This window comes from Corvus cornix, chromosome 4 (genome assembly GCF_000738735.6).
Source record: "Corvus cornix cornix isolate S_Up_H32 chromosome 4, ASM73873v5, whole genome shotgun sequence".
Taxonomy (NCBI): Eukaryota; Metazoa; Chordata; class Aves; order Passeriformes; family Corvidae; genus Corvus; species Corvus cornix.
The window spans coordinates 9,494,834-9,512,762 of NC_046334.1; the positions used below are offsets into that span (position 1 = coordinate 9,494,834).

The window sequence follows — 17,929 nt, forward strand, 5'->3', positions numbered from 1 at the left end:
CCATCCAGGCTCCATCCAAAGATGCATGAACACAAAGTGCCCAGCATCTGAAGGGACATAAGGTTCACCACTAACTATCTATATTCCTCTTCCTGTTCTGTGTTATCATATCAGTTATCTTATCAAGCATTTTGGTTTTGTGCCTCTATCATTAAGATTCAGAAAGAACCCTGCACCACCTCTGTCCATCACCACAGTGCAGAATATCATCTAACAACTCAACTCACAAATAAATAATAAATAAATTACATCATAAAGGCTAAGAATGCTGGTTTTAGCTGCCTTTTATACTAAACTACACAGACCAGCACTACTGGTTATGCAAAAATCATTAGAGATAACCAAAGCTGATCACGATGAATTCCAAGCTTTACCTTCTGACTTTTGCAGAGCAGGCTGTATTTACCTCCAAATGGAAGACAATTTATGTGGTACAATAACCATAAAATGGATGAAGGTTTTCCAGGGATATTATAGGTTAGCAAGCATCAGGTTTTATTCTTTATGGAGTATTTTTTCATAAGGATCACAGTTTCTACAGAAAATAATGATAAAGTCAGGATGTCAGGAATGAGGACCACATGGTTATTGTGAGGAATAACATTTAACCTTTCTCTTGTGGCTGATGGAGGCCAATGCAGTATTTTATTATCAACATTGGCAGGTGATTTATTACCACTGTTTCTACTCCAGTAAAACCACATTAGGCTGTGCTTGATGTATCATTTGTTATCTTCAAACTCCCTATACACTTTCTGCATGCATAATCTCTTTCTTCTAACACACTTCAACAGAAAATGGTAAATATTTAAGTCATGATTCCAAATTCATCAACAGCTTAGGGACTGAAATACAGTTACTAAATGGATTGTGCAAGACAAACTTGATGCCAACATAAAGCTTAAGTCTTATAAAGAGTGATGTAATACATCTGAAACAGCAGCCATGCATAATAATGCATTAAGGTAGATTCAGGAATGACAGAAAGTAAATCATTAAGATACTTCAAAGAAGAACAGAACTTTATAGAATAAACTCACATCAGCTATTGCTACACCATTTGCTTATGTAAAAGTAAAATTTACATCAAGAAATCTATGAAGTAACTTTTCAGATACAATTCTAATGCAATTTGCGCCTGGACTCCTTGAAATACAAAGAGATTAATGGGAAAATTTCCATTAACTGCAATAGCACAAGTATTTATAATGTATTTAATAGTCAAAATGTGTTACTCCAGTATCAACAGACAGTTGTACAGCTAACTTTTCTGTTCTCTTCTGGTGGTTACCATAGTATTTTTCGTAAACGCAATAAAAATAAGTCCTAATTTTATAATAAAATAAAAAGAATTACAGGAGAATATCAGAAACAGAGCATGAATAATGCTGATGGTGAGAAATACACTTCTTTTGACACTTAGCATTTTGTCCATTAGGTACAAAAGGATAAAATAAGAATTCTGGCAATTTTTGCATCACTATTTCCACTTGATTTGACTTCCACCAGATTGTGTCATTACATTTTCCTTAATTTCATAGGTAAGAATATATGACAAAAATATTATGCAGTACAAGGAAAAGAGTATATAAAACTTGTTTTACTGTTTTAACTTTGTTGTACGACCTTTGCTTTTAGCAGCTTAATGTAACATACATAGTAAGTAATGGGTTTTGCCTTATTAGAAGTGTGGGGGGGTGTGTTATGGAATTTTGTCTGTTGCAATCTGAATTGTGAATCTGAGAACACTTGACTTCACTGAAAGCTCAGATCAGAATCAACACTGGCACCCACATTTACTTAGAAAATGAATGGTATTAGTAATGATAAATTATGCAGATTTATCTGAACAGCTACTTGTATCAATTGTATAGATCTTGAACTGAAAATTCAGTCACATGGCTCTTACAAGTATTACATTAGGTATCACAGCAGTTCAAAGGTGACAGTCATTATATTGTCTCATTTTCTTAGGAGGATGTCCAAGAGTCAAAACAAGGGAACAAAAAACCTCTACATCCTTGAATCAAAGAATTTTCTTACCTTGTCTAAATTTTGTTGTTGGATATACAATAACAAAGACCAGGCTTTTCAAAAGAAAATGTAAAAAGTTGTATGCAATCACAGTTCATATCTCATAGGGCTTTCTCATCTCTCTAGATATTTAGGAACAATTCTTTTCCACACTTGTGGGAAGGACTGCATCCATGCAGATCATCACTAGAGAATGGGAATACTAAAAGTAAATACATAAATTTAAAATTAAATGGGATGGCAAGAGGACATAAATTTGCCTTATATCTGAAAGGAATTATTGATGCATAAAAATGTTACAAGTTATATCTTGTGTCTGTTGCTCTGAAGAGTAGTGCTGTGCAAAATGTTGAGACTCAGGTGTAGACTAGAGAACCTTTTAACTAGAGGGATGAAATCTGAGAAGAACCAAAATCCTGATAATGGAGATGTGCATTGCCAGTGCTAATATTCATTCATGAAGTATTTAATCTGATTCAATATTGTTGGAGGTTAGAATTCTTTTTCTTTCTTTCTTTCTTTTTTTCCTTTCTTTCTTGTTTTTTCCTCTTTCTTTCTTTCTTTCTTTCTTTCTTTCTTTCTCTCTCTCTCTCTCTCTCTCACACAGAATTTTGTCCCATTTGTTGCTGAGACAATAACAACTGGTACTTAAGAGAGACAAAAGATATGGCCAAGGAGGAGGGGGAGGAGTGCAGCTGGCTGCACTCCTGTAGCTGAGGGGCCTTCTTGAGGGAAGGGCTGAGATACCACGAAATTTTGGCTGGGGGGTGAGGGGCTGGGCTCAGCTCCTCTCTCTCTCTTGCTCTCGGGATCAAAGGGAGACAGGTTGCTGTGGTGAGAATTCGCCACCATTGCGGAGTCCCGTCTCCTATTTTCTCCTACCATGGGTGAGCCTTTGCTCATAAGAGTGGACATTGCACTGGGACCTTATTAACACCCTACCTCACTGGAAAGGATCCTCACCATCTACTCAGGTGCTTCAGGGGAAAACCCGAGCCCCCTCCCCGCTCCGAGGGAGCCTCTCCCAGCTGCGTACGGGAGCCCTGATGCCTCTGCCCAGCCCTGCTGTTTTTCTGCCACTGCTCCAGGTTTTTCGCTACACTGTAACCCAGCACCTGGTGCCTGCTGGGACACTGCCCACGGCTCCTGCTACAGCTGCCGAGTTTCTGATACATTTTGTTTGCTAACCTGAGTGTGCTCACCTCTGCCTTTCCAACCTGATGCTCCAAGGTTCCTGCTACAGCCCATTTCACCATCTGGAGGGGCACTGGCACCAGCTGCCTCTTGTGAGTTTGCAGAGGAAAACTCTTTTCCATCTCTTTCCGCCAGCTGCGCCCAGCATTACCACATGAAGAGAGGCGGCTGAGCCCGCGCCACAGCACCCCTGCAGGCGCAGGGGAATCATTGCAGCCACCCTGCCTGGCCGGGAGCCATCAGCGCCCCTGCCGGCTGTGAGCGGAACTGCACCCAAGGGGAAAGGGCCTGCGGCCGAGAGAGGCTGCCACTGGCTTCTGGTTCCGCTTGCTGCTTGCTGCTGCTGTTGTCGTTTGCTTGCCTTGTTATACATGTACAAACTAGTAAAGAACTGTTATTCCTTTTCCTGTATCTTTTCCCGAAAGCCCTGTAATTTCAAAGTTATAATAATTCAGAGAGAAGGGGGTCATATATTCCATTCCAAGGGAGGTTCCCATCTTCCTTGGCAGACACCTGTCTTTCAAACCAAGACAAATATTTATAAAAGCCGTGACATTTTTGTAGAGATTTTTCATCTGGTTTCTTATGGAAGCAAGGTTTGTACAAATGCTCTCTCTCTTCTGTCCCCAGTAACCTTTCCATGTGTTGGACAATTTCCTCTTAACTTGAGGGATGGAAACAGATTAGAGCTTTCACTGAGGAAAATTTGCAGCATGTTACCCACACATTTTCCTGTATATCTGCAGAGCGAGGTCAGGCATATTATTAAAACTAGAGAGAGATTAGGAATACTTCACCGAACAGAGCTCATCTCTTATTAGATATAGGGTAACCCAACCATGAGACATGAAGAAAAACCCATCTTCTAAAAATTTAATTGCACAGTCAACAACTTGTCATATCTATCCCAGAAAAGTCAAATTAAGTATTTCTTAGTTTTGCTTGAAAATGTACCGTCTATCATCTTGAGACTTAAGGGTTTTGTGACTACAGTTATGAAGAAAGATAAACTCTTTTTCTGAAAAGCACTCAGGAACTGAAATTCATAGAGTTAATCAAAATAAACAAAATGCTATGAATGTTGTATAGTCTAAGAATTAATTCAGTCATTTTGAAATATTTTATCTTTTCTGATAGGAAAAAACATTAGCTATCTCATAAACATAAAGTTTTCCTTGATAATCAAGATATCTTTTTTTCATGATCATGAAAAAACAATTAATGGAGACATTCCTCTTTTTACTTTCAAAATTTAAAAAATAAATCTTATTTTATTAGAAAAAATGTCTGGGAATAGAAGGTGTTTGATTTTCTTTATGACAAGGACAAAACTTCGCAGCTTTTCTAATCTTTTTGTCTTAATTTCAAAGGCTGGTAAGAATATACATTGTTGAATAACAAGAAAACTTCAAAATGGAAAGGTCTCTTCTGCCTTTGTCTAACAGTTTTCTTCTGTTTGGGACAGTTCCTCCTTCCCCACATGCATGTACTCTGCTTTGCTTTGAAGGCTCATTAGATATGTATGAGTTCATTATTTAGCAAACTGGTGAAATATCTTTTTCAAAAGCTGAGCTTGGCAGTGTGATATTTGACTAAACAAGTCAATTAAACTGAAGAAGATAAATTACATTCCAAAAGAAAGGTACCATTAGATAACTACCACAAATTCCTAGCAATTCATTAGAGTGCTCCTGAGTTTATCTTTCCCAATTTAGTATGCAAGGAGAATGTGATAGTAATGAAAACAACACAGATTATTTATTCACTTAATCAATCAGTTTCAAACTTTTGAGTAACAAGTTTACTCAAGTTAATTGAACTTATAACTTTGTCAAATCCAAGCCTAGTGCAAGCACAACCAAAATCTGCCAGTCCACAGTGAAGCACACAAGGAAGGGCTGCCACCTATTGTACTATTCAAAGGACTGGTTTTGTCAGCGCAATCAGAGATAAATTACTTAATTACTAAAAAATAGAACATTATGGTATCCTCCTGCCTATCCTGCTGAATTGAAAAATAAGTATTACTGTAGACAGAAAATGCATTCAGTCTCATTTTTAAATTCAGAAGAAACCAATAAATAAACTCCACTTCAAAAAAATGAGCTTCATTTCTTAACATCGACTAACTTCTGCATGGAAAGAGTTTTATTTCAACTTCAGTTGTTTTAACTGTTTTAAATAATGGGTGTGGTTTTGAAGTAAAACAAATTACTTATGTACTTACTACTTATCATCTTGAAACCACCTAACTTGTATGGGAAGAAAATTAGCCAAATTACCTGCAAATCAATTCAGTAAGTCAAAAATTTATTTACTACTATTTAATTTTAAAGTGAAAAAGGAGAAAGTGAACCAATGTAGAGTTCAGTTCAGCCATTGTATGGCTGTTTGGACACATCAGACTAACTTCTGACCGCTTCACTTGTTATCCATTGAAAATAAAAGTTGGGGAAAAAATTGAGTGCAGAGGAAAATCCAGATCATTTTGGTTGGTATAAAGATTTTATGTCACTGTTTCATAACAATTTCCCATGTGTTCTTGGTGGCCTGTGTGTGTCCTGTGTTTCAGCTGAATGTTTGTGACCCTAGCTAGTCTTGAGTAATTCCTCACATCTGCATGTTTTTCTTCAGTTTGGAATACTTCAGTGTTTAAAAAGCTGTTTGGTTTATTTTACTGTCCATAGTTGTAAATTCCAGCACTTCAGTAGATTTCAACAACAGTGGTGTTGCTGGAGAGATCTGTGTAGATTTCATGCTCAAGTGGTGGTCTCTGCAGGATCAGGGCTATAGTTTGCAGTTTGAGCTTTATGGGAAGACTGATTATGTCTGATATAATTCCATGATAATTTTATCAACTTCAGTAATACAACCACAGTTTGAATTTGTTGTCTGTTGCCACATTAAAATACATAAAATTATTTTTCAGAGAAATTAGAATTTCAGCTTTCCTAACAGCATGCAATCCTTTGCAAGGGTGTACTGTCTGTCACATGGTTCATATCTAGCTGCATGGCATGAGTTCTACTTAAACAGAATACAAATAGAAGAGAACATGATCAAATAGGACTTGGCTCAGCCACATAAAATAGATTGTACTGCTGCCTTTGAATAATTTAGATCAGTTCCATGAATTAAAAACAAAAACCTCCAAACGCTCAACGACAAAAGACAGCAAAGAGACAAAAAGATAATGATTCTACAGGTTGTTATTTCATGCTGAGTATTTGGTACTAGACCCAAGATTATCAGCTGACTTTGTCTCTCTTTATGACAATAAATATTCACAGTGCACAGAGATTGCTGCCTACATAGACTGAAAGAAATGATAACTGCTGCAAAGATTCTCAGCAGTCTGCTTTCAATATAAGATTTGGAAAGCAGATAACCACTTGGTTGGAAATCCCCTGTGCTGATGAATATGCTGCTTAGTTCACTTCCCTGCTGAGTTATTATTAGATGGCACGTTGTTATCAAATAAATAGTTCACTTTTCAGCAGGAGCTAGGTATCATTTTCATATGAATAATTGTGATTCTCCCTTTTATCCTCCTCAACAAAAAGGAAATACTGATTGTCAAAGTGCAGGATTTCTGAATTCGTATTGTGCATAGTTTCCCCCTCTATTAGGTAGAGAGTGTAGGAGACAATAAGACATAAATAAGAGGAAGAATATATTGGGGAACAACAGGAACAGGACAATGCCTACCTACACCATCTACATATCCCAATTATCTCTGCATATTGAGCAGTAAGACAGACCTTTTGGTGCAAGAACCATGCAAAACTGTGATGGGAGTTATTTCATTTGCAGTGAGCAATGCAGTTATCTGTGCAAGACACACCACTAATATCACTTGTCCTTCTCTCTTGCGAGTCAAATATACATTTGTGTGTCAGCCACAAAAATGCTGGAAGATCGTGCCTGCACAAGGACGTGGTATTTCTGTAAGATGTGTTTCTCTTCTCATAATGTACAGTGATAACTTGCATTACACTTTACCTCCACGTTTACCTTCCATAACTGGTTCAATTTTAAGGTTAATGAAAATTAAATGAGGAATTTTATAGACCCTGATTGTCTCAGAGGGACAGAATTTAAAAAGATATTTTGATCATTGTGAAAGTAATATGAAAGTATTCAAAGTTATAGTTCAAAGTCCTTTTTCAAACTTAGTCTCACTCTAGTTGTCCCTAACGGATAATTAAAATTTAAACCTTTTGCATTTGGAGGTATATGCTTGCACTTCACTCATTCAAAAGTAATATTGACTTTGCAACTCTAGTAATAAACAGTCACATGTTTGAATTGCCTTGTAAAAATAATAATTGCTCTACTTTTAGAATGGTGCAATATGTTATATTTATGTCCTGCCAACATAATTTTTTATATCAAACTTGTTCAGTCTGAAGTAAACAGACTTCTCTCAGCACTCCTTCCAGAGCTTTAAAAGTAATTTTAACAAAATAATTGTCTTAAATGCAATATAATTAATGGCACTTAATAAAATGGATTTTTGGTGATAAGATTTGAAGGTGGAAAATTGGAACAGTTGCCCAGGTAAATTTTCTCTTTTTTGTTGTTGGTTGGCTGGGGTTTGTTTTGATTGGGTTTTGTGGGTTTGTTGTTGCTGCTCTTGTTGTTGTTGTTTTGGGAGGTTTTTGTTTCTTCTTTTGGGGTTTCATTTTTGTTTTTTTTTAACAAAACCATACATGTGTGGAGAAATATGTGATTGTCAATTTGCTGTGTTTGTTTTTCCACATGCTTCATTTACATCAGTTGATATCTGGTTTCCACTGAATCATAACTGAGACAGACTCCAACACGAGTCTCACACACCTTTATATATCCTCAGTGTATATGTTTCCTTTTAAAATTTACTCAGGGAATGCACAGAAAAACTCCTGTTTTCCACTAGCAACAGTTAACATTTCATCTATGTGTTTGTTACCAGTGCAAAATACAAAGAAGACTTCGAAATTCTCTGGTACTGCTGTAGCATTTGCTTTCTTACCCTTAAATTTTGTAATATCTATGTTTGTATAGCTGGGCTCATGATAAATAGCTAACATGAACGTACAGAAGTAAAAAACTTCTAGCTTGTGAGAGCCTTATATGATTTCAAAGTTTTACTGAATATCTTGATTATAAGATTATTTTATACCTTAAATTGGCCCTGCCAGCACAGCTGGAGTGGTGCTGGGTGCTGGTAAAAGCACAGGATGCATGGATATGAGCTTATTGTCTGCGCTCATTTTTCTTAAGAAAAAAAATGTGTTAAGTTACATTTATGGAACTGTTATGATAGCAGAACAGAATGTTATAGCAACCTCAATTTTTTTCTGCTGATTAGTTTCATAGTATACTTTTCCATTTCTTAGTCATTTAAGGGTTGCATGTAAGTTATGAGCAGTCAGACAACATTAAGTGTAATGTATTTTATGACCATGTATAAATATATATAATGAACATATGGTGTTACTTTGATTTATCAAACTGTGATTAAATATTAAACTTTTATAGCTTCATCCTCCATGCAGCATAAATTCTACATCATATTCTATGTATGTTGCTCTATAATTTCAGATAAGAAATATTATGAAGTATGTAATTTTGCTGTTGAAAAATTGTCAGCAAAACTAATTAAAGTATTCCAAGATATAACAGAATAACTTGATCTTTTTTTGTATTAACAATTACAATAAAACTGTTTGCTCCCCGAACAGAAAGACAAGTTAAACATGATTTCTGTGTTCTCAGTCTTTAACTACTTACAATTTGTATTCCATACCTATAAATTCAATAAAAGCTGTGAATAACTCTTCCTCAAAATTAGAAACCTGGTGGAATTGGTACTCTTCAGATGAGGCAGAACCTTTCATATAAAAGGACTATTTCCTATAAAATCTAGACACCTCTTCCTGGATTTACTGTGTGGAATACACATACCTTCCTTGATGATGCTTATCTTAGGAAAGGTAAGCTGGACGGTATGATTTCAGATCCCCCTTTTCACTTCATAGCCAGCAAAAAAAAGTCTAATAAGTGTAAAGTTAAGTTGTCTTGAATTCAGTCAAGAACTAGGCTCAGCTTCAAACTGGTTTTAATTTTGCCCACATTTAATGGAAATGATAAAATGGAGTTTGCTGGGTGTCATGGTTTAGCAGTGGGTTACATGCATAAGACTTGTTGTCTGTGAGAAATGATAAATAGTTCATGAAAAGAAGGAAGAATAGAGGACAGTCTGCTAACATGCATTTATATGCCCCAATATTCCATGTCAAAACTACATATGTTTTAGACACTTTGAATGTTTCCTTCCAATTGTTTAATGACAGCAGAAAATATTATATACTGAGTAATCATACTTATTATGGCTTGTATTTAGTATGATTAGAGATACATACATATGTCTCTTGGTAAGGGCTCCTACATGGCTTCACAGGATATTGACACACTGCAATACAAGAGTATTTGCAGTTGTTCAAATATGAGAAAACACAGTGTTATAGACTATTTTAGTATAAACATTGATTGTAAAGAAAATTAGGAAAATTACTAAATCCAAATTCATAGAGTACCAGAGTTCAGACTTATGGACTTATGTTCTGCAGGCTATAGAAACAAATCAATATTAGATAATGGTCTAATATATCCATTAGATACTTAGTTATTTCCATAAGTGCTCTCACTAAACGCTAAGAGAACAACCAAAACAAACTGTTTGTAATGAAAGCCTAGAACCATTAAATGAATAATATATCTCACTGGTATTTTTTTAACTGTATGTTTTCCTATGTTTATATATATATATATAGACACATATATATATATATGTCTGTTAACAAGGTAGAAAAATTAACATAAATGTAGATAAAGGTCTCCAGAAAAACACAAAATCTCCATGGATATTGACAGGTCTGGGTGGTGATGTGCTATGAGTTTTAGAAATTGACTGTATGGAAGGGAAGAGAGGTAGTATAGCACAGGACATTGAAAAGATAAGAGTACTGGATATTTAAGGAAAAGGAAATAATTTGAAGATAAATACTTGGTATTCTCCAAAAGGCCAACTGTACTCTCACTTTTTTTTCAAAGCAGGAGTCTTGTTTGCATTTTACAGGTCTGTGGAATTTTCCAGATTATGCAACAATATGTTGTTATTACAATATGCCTAGCAGCTGGAGAGTTCATCTGAGACATTTGTGGAGTAAAGTCAACAATACCAAAACCAAAATGTTACAAAATTCTTGAGCATCTTTTGAAGAGTCCTGCCTCAAAGAGGGAAATTAGCGTGAATGTTTCTTTCCAAACGAACAGGAGATGAAAAAAACAGAGTGCTTGATGGCAGTCCCACAGAAGTCACTGATTCCTTATTTCAAAATAAGAAATACCAACCTGGACCTTTAACCAGTGACTGGATTCACTGACAGTTCTGCTCTTCCCTGAGTTCCATGGGACTTGGCATCAAACAACTGGCTGCTCCTACTTGGTTTGGAAAAATCAAAATCTCAGCATGTGCTTTTCATGTTGTTTTCTGTTCTCATCTATTTTCATCCAATACACTTCATCATGAAAAAAACATTACTTTAAATTTTAAGATTGCTTTGCTACCTCATGACAGGGTTTTATACAGGAAAAGACTGGGATATCCTTCTTCTAGTGTGTATGATTCTGTGTGCTATCTGGAGTCAAACTGACAATTTTGGAAATAATTTGCCAGTAACTAGCATATGTTTTCTACTTGTCGGATATAGTTTTAGGATAACTTCATGATGAGATTTAATTGTGCAATACCAACTACTTCTGTATCAATTTGCTGAAATAAACCTGGAGTCTTAGTGCTTCTGTAGGTATGGTATTCTAAATTTATCTGGTGAATAGGCAGCTTAGATAGATTGATAAGTATGTCAATGTCATTCTTTTATCTCTTAGAAGCCTTCTGAAAAGTCTAATTAGGATGACAATTAAGGAAAGGCCATAATGGAAAGATACCCTTATGCAAAGGTAATTGTTGATAAGAAAGCTGAAAGCAATTGAGTTCATATGAAAAGGTAATTCTCATTAGAAAGTAAAAAAAAAGGTCTCATTACTTCCATTCCAATAGAATTTTGCCAGTTACCTGACAAAATTGGTAAATAAACAGTAGAGAACACAATACTTTACCGTAATGACAAACATGATCCAAGAGTAGTAAAGATTGTATTGAATGGCCTTAATATCAGTACAGTTCTGGTTTTTGGTGATGGAGGTATGTTGTTTGAGCACCAAAGTCCTGATAATGGACAAATGCACTTGAAACTTGGTGGCTAAGGACAATACAACTTTACAGTTAATTCTCCAACCTGAAAACGACTACCAATGCCTGACTTACAACAGTGGGTTTGTGCTATAAGTTCTTGTGTAAAAGTCACTTTCCAGTCCTTAGTCAGAATAAAGCTTATGTTTTTTAACTGCTTGACCTTAAACCCTGTCATGATTTCACACCAGCCAGCCACCAAGCCCCATGGAGCCACTCACTCATTCCCCACAAGAAGGATCAGGGAGAAAATCCAGAAGGGTAAAAGCAAGAAAACTCATGGGTTGTGATAAAGAGAGTTTAATAGGGAAAGCAAAAGCAATGCGCACAAGAAAAGAAAAACAAGTCATTAATTCACTGCTTCCCCTGGGCAGACAGGTATTCAGCCATCTCCAGGAGAGCAAGGCCTCATCATGCCCAACGGTGACATGGGAAGACAAACTCCATCACTCCAAATTTCCCCTGCTTCCTCCTTCCCCCCTCTTTATATACTGAGCATGATGTCACATGGTCTGGAATATCCCTTTGGTCATTTGGGGTCACCTGTCCTGGCTGTGTCTCCTCCCACCATCCCAGGCCCCCTCAGCTTCATCACCAGCATGGCCGACACAAAAAGCAGAAAAGGCCTTGGCTCTGTGTAAGCCCTGCTCAGCAACAGCAAAAACATCTCTGTATTATCAACCCTGTGTTCAGCACAAATCCAAAACACAGCCTCATAGCAGGCCCTGGGAAGAAAATTAACCCAGCCAAAACCAGCACAAGCCCACAGGAAAAAATTCACAGTACTCGTTAATCCTATTGCAAACAATGTGGGTGCTCAGTAGACTGTTTTGTGTGCTTTAGATCTCCTTGTGGAGCAAGGAACATGTTAAAGAACATTACTGTAATTCACTGCGAATATTGATTGCAATTGACTCGTTAAGAAGGAAATCAGTTCCTCTGAAGTATATAAATTTGAAAGTGGGAATCAAAGGTGAGTGGAGATAGGGTTTTGGTATTCATGATACACATCTAATAATAGGTTCTGAAGATTGAAACTAAAATGTTTTGCACTAGAAAAAGACAGGTTCATTCTTAATACCCCTGATTTTTATATACTGCTGCTATCTGTCTCTTTACTACACGTTCTGCATTCCTTTTCAGTAAACATAGTTGTTATACTTTGTGCTACCTAGCACTGTTTTGACATATTTACAGTACTGTGAATGCCTTTCTCCTTTAAACTCCTTATCAACCCTTAGCAGTAAGTATTTTTCATCCCTTTTTTACTCACAACATGAAATGAAACACTTCATGAATATTTGAGAATTTTAAATTAAGCCATTCAGCAACCCCCCACTCTGTACTTCATATTCCATGTAAATTGAATATATAATGAAGGGAAATATCATTAAAGTATATTTACTTAATTATAAAATACTATTTTAAATTATTATAAAATGGAAACTGGAAGAAAGAAACTTCTAGCAAGAAATGACATGATCTTTTTCTGTCCAAGAGATATTTCCTAAACAGTTTCTGAAATGTTCTACTTCCGCATTTTGAGAACTTTGATTCTAGCATCTCTGTTTCTATATGGAAACACTAAATTTTTTTTGTGTACATTAATAGTAAAGAATCAAAGATCTTTAAAGTAAAATACGCAATTAAACTATAAAATCTGTCTTGTCATACCCTTAATTTTGATGAAAGCCTGTTCTAGGGAAAAAAAAAACATTTTGGCATTTTCAAGTTAATTTTAGAGCCTTTGCAGTAAGACTTCCTAAGGAAAAATTCATCCCATTCCTCACCATCTTAAAATTGACATGCTTATCAGTGTTTTCTCATTCAATTAATTAGCCTCCAATTCAATTAATTAACCTACACAGGTTCTGCCAGAAGTTGTCTGGGCTGTGGAGGAGCACCCAGGGGTTGTTCACTCAGATCTAGCTGTGATCCTAAGGCCTTGTCATCTTTACAAAGAAACAGGAAGAAATAATCCTTTGGGGTTTAAGCCTGATAGTGGACACAGAAGTTTGGTCTATGTGTGACTGATTGCTAAATGCTTCAGGATAACTACTGGAAAACACTGAACAGATGGGGTGACAGATGGGATGACACAGTAATGCTAAACAAGATTTGTTTGCGTGGGCAGAAAGATTTACAGATTTTATCCACCACCACTAGACTTTAAAAGCTAGAAATATCTCCACAGCCACACAGCAGACACCTGATAGAACATCTCCTTACCCTTAGAAAACCATCTCCTGAGGGTATAGAAATGCACTTGCAAGGAATTCCAGGAAAGTGAGTGCCTAGAAAGAGAACTAATGTTAGACATCCATCTTATGAAATGTTTGGAATTTTGTATTTTTCATGTTTTATTTCATCCAATCAAATTGAGATGGTCACTCTCATGGCAGAATGAATGATGTTTGCCCCTAATACAAATGGAATCTATATTTATAGTATTTAACTTCATCCCACTTCTCTCACTTAATTCCTATAGATTCTTGACATTTTCATTATCTTCTGTCAAGGAAAGGGCTTCCAGCTTCATGTCATTAAATTACATTTACACCATCCTTTTTCTTGTGTGCCAAGATAACTAATTAAATGACTTAAGATTTTTTCTGCTAAGATTCCTGCAGCCTGATACTCTCCCCTTTCAACATACCCAGTTACTATGTCTAATTAATCCAGTTCCTTAAAACATTAATATTAATATGCCAATCACTTCAATTAATTTCTCCCTTGTGACTATTAGTACTTTTGGGCTACTGCTGCAGAACACTGAAGAGCCATGCATGGAAGTGCACAGCCTTAGTAGCATCTGCTTTTCCCTAGTCATACACGACTGAATAATTCTCATCAACTCTGGCTTTTTTCATGAGGAACTGATTTGTAAAACACAGTGTAAGCCCACACCTATGTAGTATTATGTGGCCAACTCTAGTACACAGAATTATGTGCAATTTCTATGATTTGTTTTCTTGTTTTTCAAATGGCATCAAATCTAACTGCCATGGAAGTAATAGATTTCCATATGCCTAAATTATTCTTCTGGAATAAAATAAACCAAAATAAGTCTTGGAGGATCACTCCATACTTTATGACTTTTGTCTTGGGGTTTTGGAGCTGCTAAAAAATAGCTGGTGTTAAAACATTCCTAACCTTCAGTCAGTGAGACTACAATCCATGTGTTTTACCAGCTGACAGCTTGCCTATGTTTGCTTGTAGTTAGGATGAATTGCTTGGGACAATTGCTAGTAGAAGGAAGTCGTAGACTTGAATCCCCAGCTATGTTTTTCTACCAGCAGTGTCATTTTGTTTGCTTCAGGCACATTTGCAATACAGTCAACTCAAAAATTTAGGATATATCCCTGAAACTTTGCTGTAAATATTTATCTTCTTTCATTTTATTTTTTTAGACTTTATGAAGTCACAAAAAATCAGTGTATCTCTATCTGAATAAAATACAACTGCAATAAGTCTTGTGCAAGTCCGAAAAAGTGTAATAAAACATGTATTTCTTGAAAAGATGGCTTTTTTTCAAACTGAGGAGTGAGGCCTCTTAAAGATAATAAATGGTAATAATGGTTATATGAGACACAGGAAATTTTTATTTTCCTCTTCCTGAGCTTTTTAGAAATTAAGGATTTATATAAACCTAGTTCAGAATCACCATTAGGCTGCTGCTACAATGGGCTTCCATAACATGGTAACAGCAAGATTTTTTCCTGAATCTCTGTATGATAAATATATTTGGGATGGGTAAGACTATGTTTTTACCCTAACTCAGCAGATATGGTTTTCATCCTAGATGTGCCAAGAGCCTAAAGAGTTGACAATTTCTATGGTCGGTGCATTTTCATTTTGACTTTGGACATAAATATTTGTAGTCTTAGAAAACTTACAATCCTTCTGACTTGACATTCAGGTATAAACCCAGAACTGGGCCAATGATCATCTTATTGCATTATTATCACAACGTTAGACTTTGGTTATATCACCATAACTCTCCAGATTGTGCTACTGGAGCTATACGTTATTTACAGTCTTGGTCTTAAACAACCACATAAGTTATAGAATAAAGACCACGCAAGGAAGTGAGACCCCTAATCAGTCGTTCCTTACCTACATAGGACTTTCTTGGCAAACAATCAGAAGTGCCATAGATACTTCAGTCTCTTTAGCCACATGGTGCTATTAGGCCTTTCAACTTCAATACTGTATTTTCAGGAAGGAAAATTAAACAGCATTGTCTTAAAATACTTTCAGACAGTGGCCTGGAAATCTAAAGAAAATGGGAGCGATGAGCTCACTTTCTTTTTTTTTTAATTTTCAGTTGAAAAATTTTCTCTGCTTAGGACATTCTCGACAGCCAGATAAGATGTTCAGAGTACCCAGCCAGATATGTCCAGTGTGACTATTGTAAAACCTTGGCATAGGCAGTAGCTGATACTGAACTGAAATCTGTCAAAAATTCATGGAATTCATTAATATAATTTTTTAATTTTTTTGGAGGGGATGATGAGCATTTTGATGTTTCTTTTTCACTAGATAATGGTTTTAAGCTTCTCTGGTTTTTCTTTCTTTTTCACTCAGTCTCTATTTCTGACAACTATTAACTCTGAAGAAGCCACTGAAATAAACAAACGAGAAAACAATTCCACACTCTAATAATTTGGTTTTGCTTTAAGAAAAGCCTTTTAATAACCATATGTTATATTTATTATATTATTTTTTTTATTTTTATACCATAGATCTTCAGATTTCATAGAAGATCACCCCAGGATAGAAGAATACCAATTCAGCAATTCAGATCTTCCTTTCATACCCTGAAATCTGAACTCTTGCCATTTTTTAACTTAAAGAAATGAACACCCAAAAAGATGGTTTGGTGTTGGGTTGGAAGTGAGGGTGGAAATCAGGTCCTCAAGTGCATCTTTTTCTAACTTTTTGGGAAAATTAAAAAACAGAGGTTCATGCAGGTAGGACATTTTAAAAAACAGTCTTTAGGCCCCAGTGCATCTGATTAAAGTTCATTACAGATGAAACTGTGATAAACACAAGAACTGACAGGGAGCAATGCACCAACTGCCAGAGCAGCACTTAGGTGAAAACGTACAAAATAATGAGCATATTTTTCAGTACCTCTGACTGGACGCTCAAAGCAAAGCTAAAGTCAATTCACCTTACTATTTATCACTACAGGCATGTATTAAACACCAGTTTCAAGCATTTCATGTATTGAACTAGTTTTTCTCCCCAAGCACAGTGATGTTGTTCATGGAGAATGATAGGATGAAATGAGTGTTCTCAGGGAAGTGACCCTGAAAGTCTGAATGTCAGCACACTCTTCAAGATTTCTTGAAACACATTTTGAAAACATGTGAAAATTACCTCTACATTTTCAGTGTCTATGTACACACACCTCAAAGCAGACTGCCTCCACAAAAATACCTTCCAGCCTGCCCTCAGCAAAGCTTAAATTGTCTGGGACAAAAAAGGTCCACTGAGCTCTAGTGAATAATTTTAGACATAGCCCAGCAGATTAGTTTCCCTCCTACAGATTGCATTTTATTGTCAACATTTATTTGGCAGGTTCATTTGAAATTTTTAGAAATTCTGTTCATAAGGGAATTTAAGAAGAGATTATGAGGCCTGTTTCTTATTTTTTCTAGACAAAAATCTAGGCAAAAAAGAAAGTCTAATTCATGGAGTGCTACATCTCAAAAAGTGAAATTCTGCTTTTGTTGTATAATTTTAGGAGCAAGACCTTAATTTCCTTGAGTTCTCTTGGAACTTGGACATTTCATTGGACATTTATATTGACTTATTAAGTTAATGTTGAATCCTTGACTTTAAAACCTACGTAATAGCCTGAAGGACAAAGAAATTAAAAAAATAAACTTTTAAAGTTGCACTGTAATATAAAATCAGAGACATTGGAGACATTAAATATGCACATGATACCTTTAACACATATGGTAAAAAAGTCAAAAAACATTTCAAGAGTTGGAATTTAGGTTTTTGTTACCTTGTCTGCTTTCATATTGCGAAGAGTTATCTTTGTTTCCTTTGATACAGTTGTCTTGGGGTGACCTTATGATGTGTATCCCATATCGCTGCCTATGCCCAGAAATTAATTCCTGTGCCTTTCTATGTCTCTAAACTGAGCCTGAGAGGGGGAAGGAAAAAAACTGAGCAAAACTTTTTCAAAGCAGTTTGCAGCTTGTTCAAGGTCACACACAGATAGCAATTTGTTTCCCAGCTGCAGCAGGGGAGGGAGGAAGCACCCGGCTTGCTGCGCCCAGGACAGTTCTTTTTTTGGCCAGTGGTTCAGCTGCTTTTTTCTCCGGAGAGAGACTGAGAGTTGAATTTTTCCTTCCCTGGAATTCCGGATTTTCTCCCTTTTCT

The 17,929-nt window shown here is 36.1% G+C and overlaps 1 long non-coding RNA gene across 2 annotated transcripts in view; it reads right to left on the reverse strand.

Moving 5' to 3' along the window:
- LOC120409942 overlaps nt 1-17,645 on the reverse strand; it is a 71,909-nt gene extending 54,264 nt beyond the window's left edge. For both annotated transcript variants that reach the window (XR_005601824.1, XR_005601823.1), the window contains exons 1-2: nt 17,550-17,645; nt 13,757-13,821 (exon numbers count right to left, since the gene is read on the reverse strand). This is a non-coding gene — a long non-coding RNA (uncharacterized LOC120409942). The remainder of the gene's footprint in view (nt 1-13,756; nt 13,822-17,549) is intronic.
- Nucleotides 17,646-17,929: the final 284 nt, after the last annotated feature.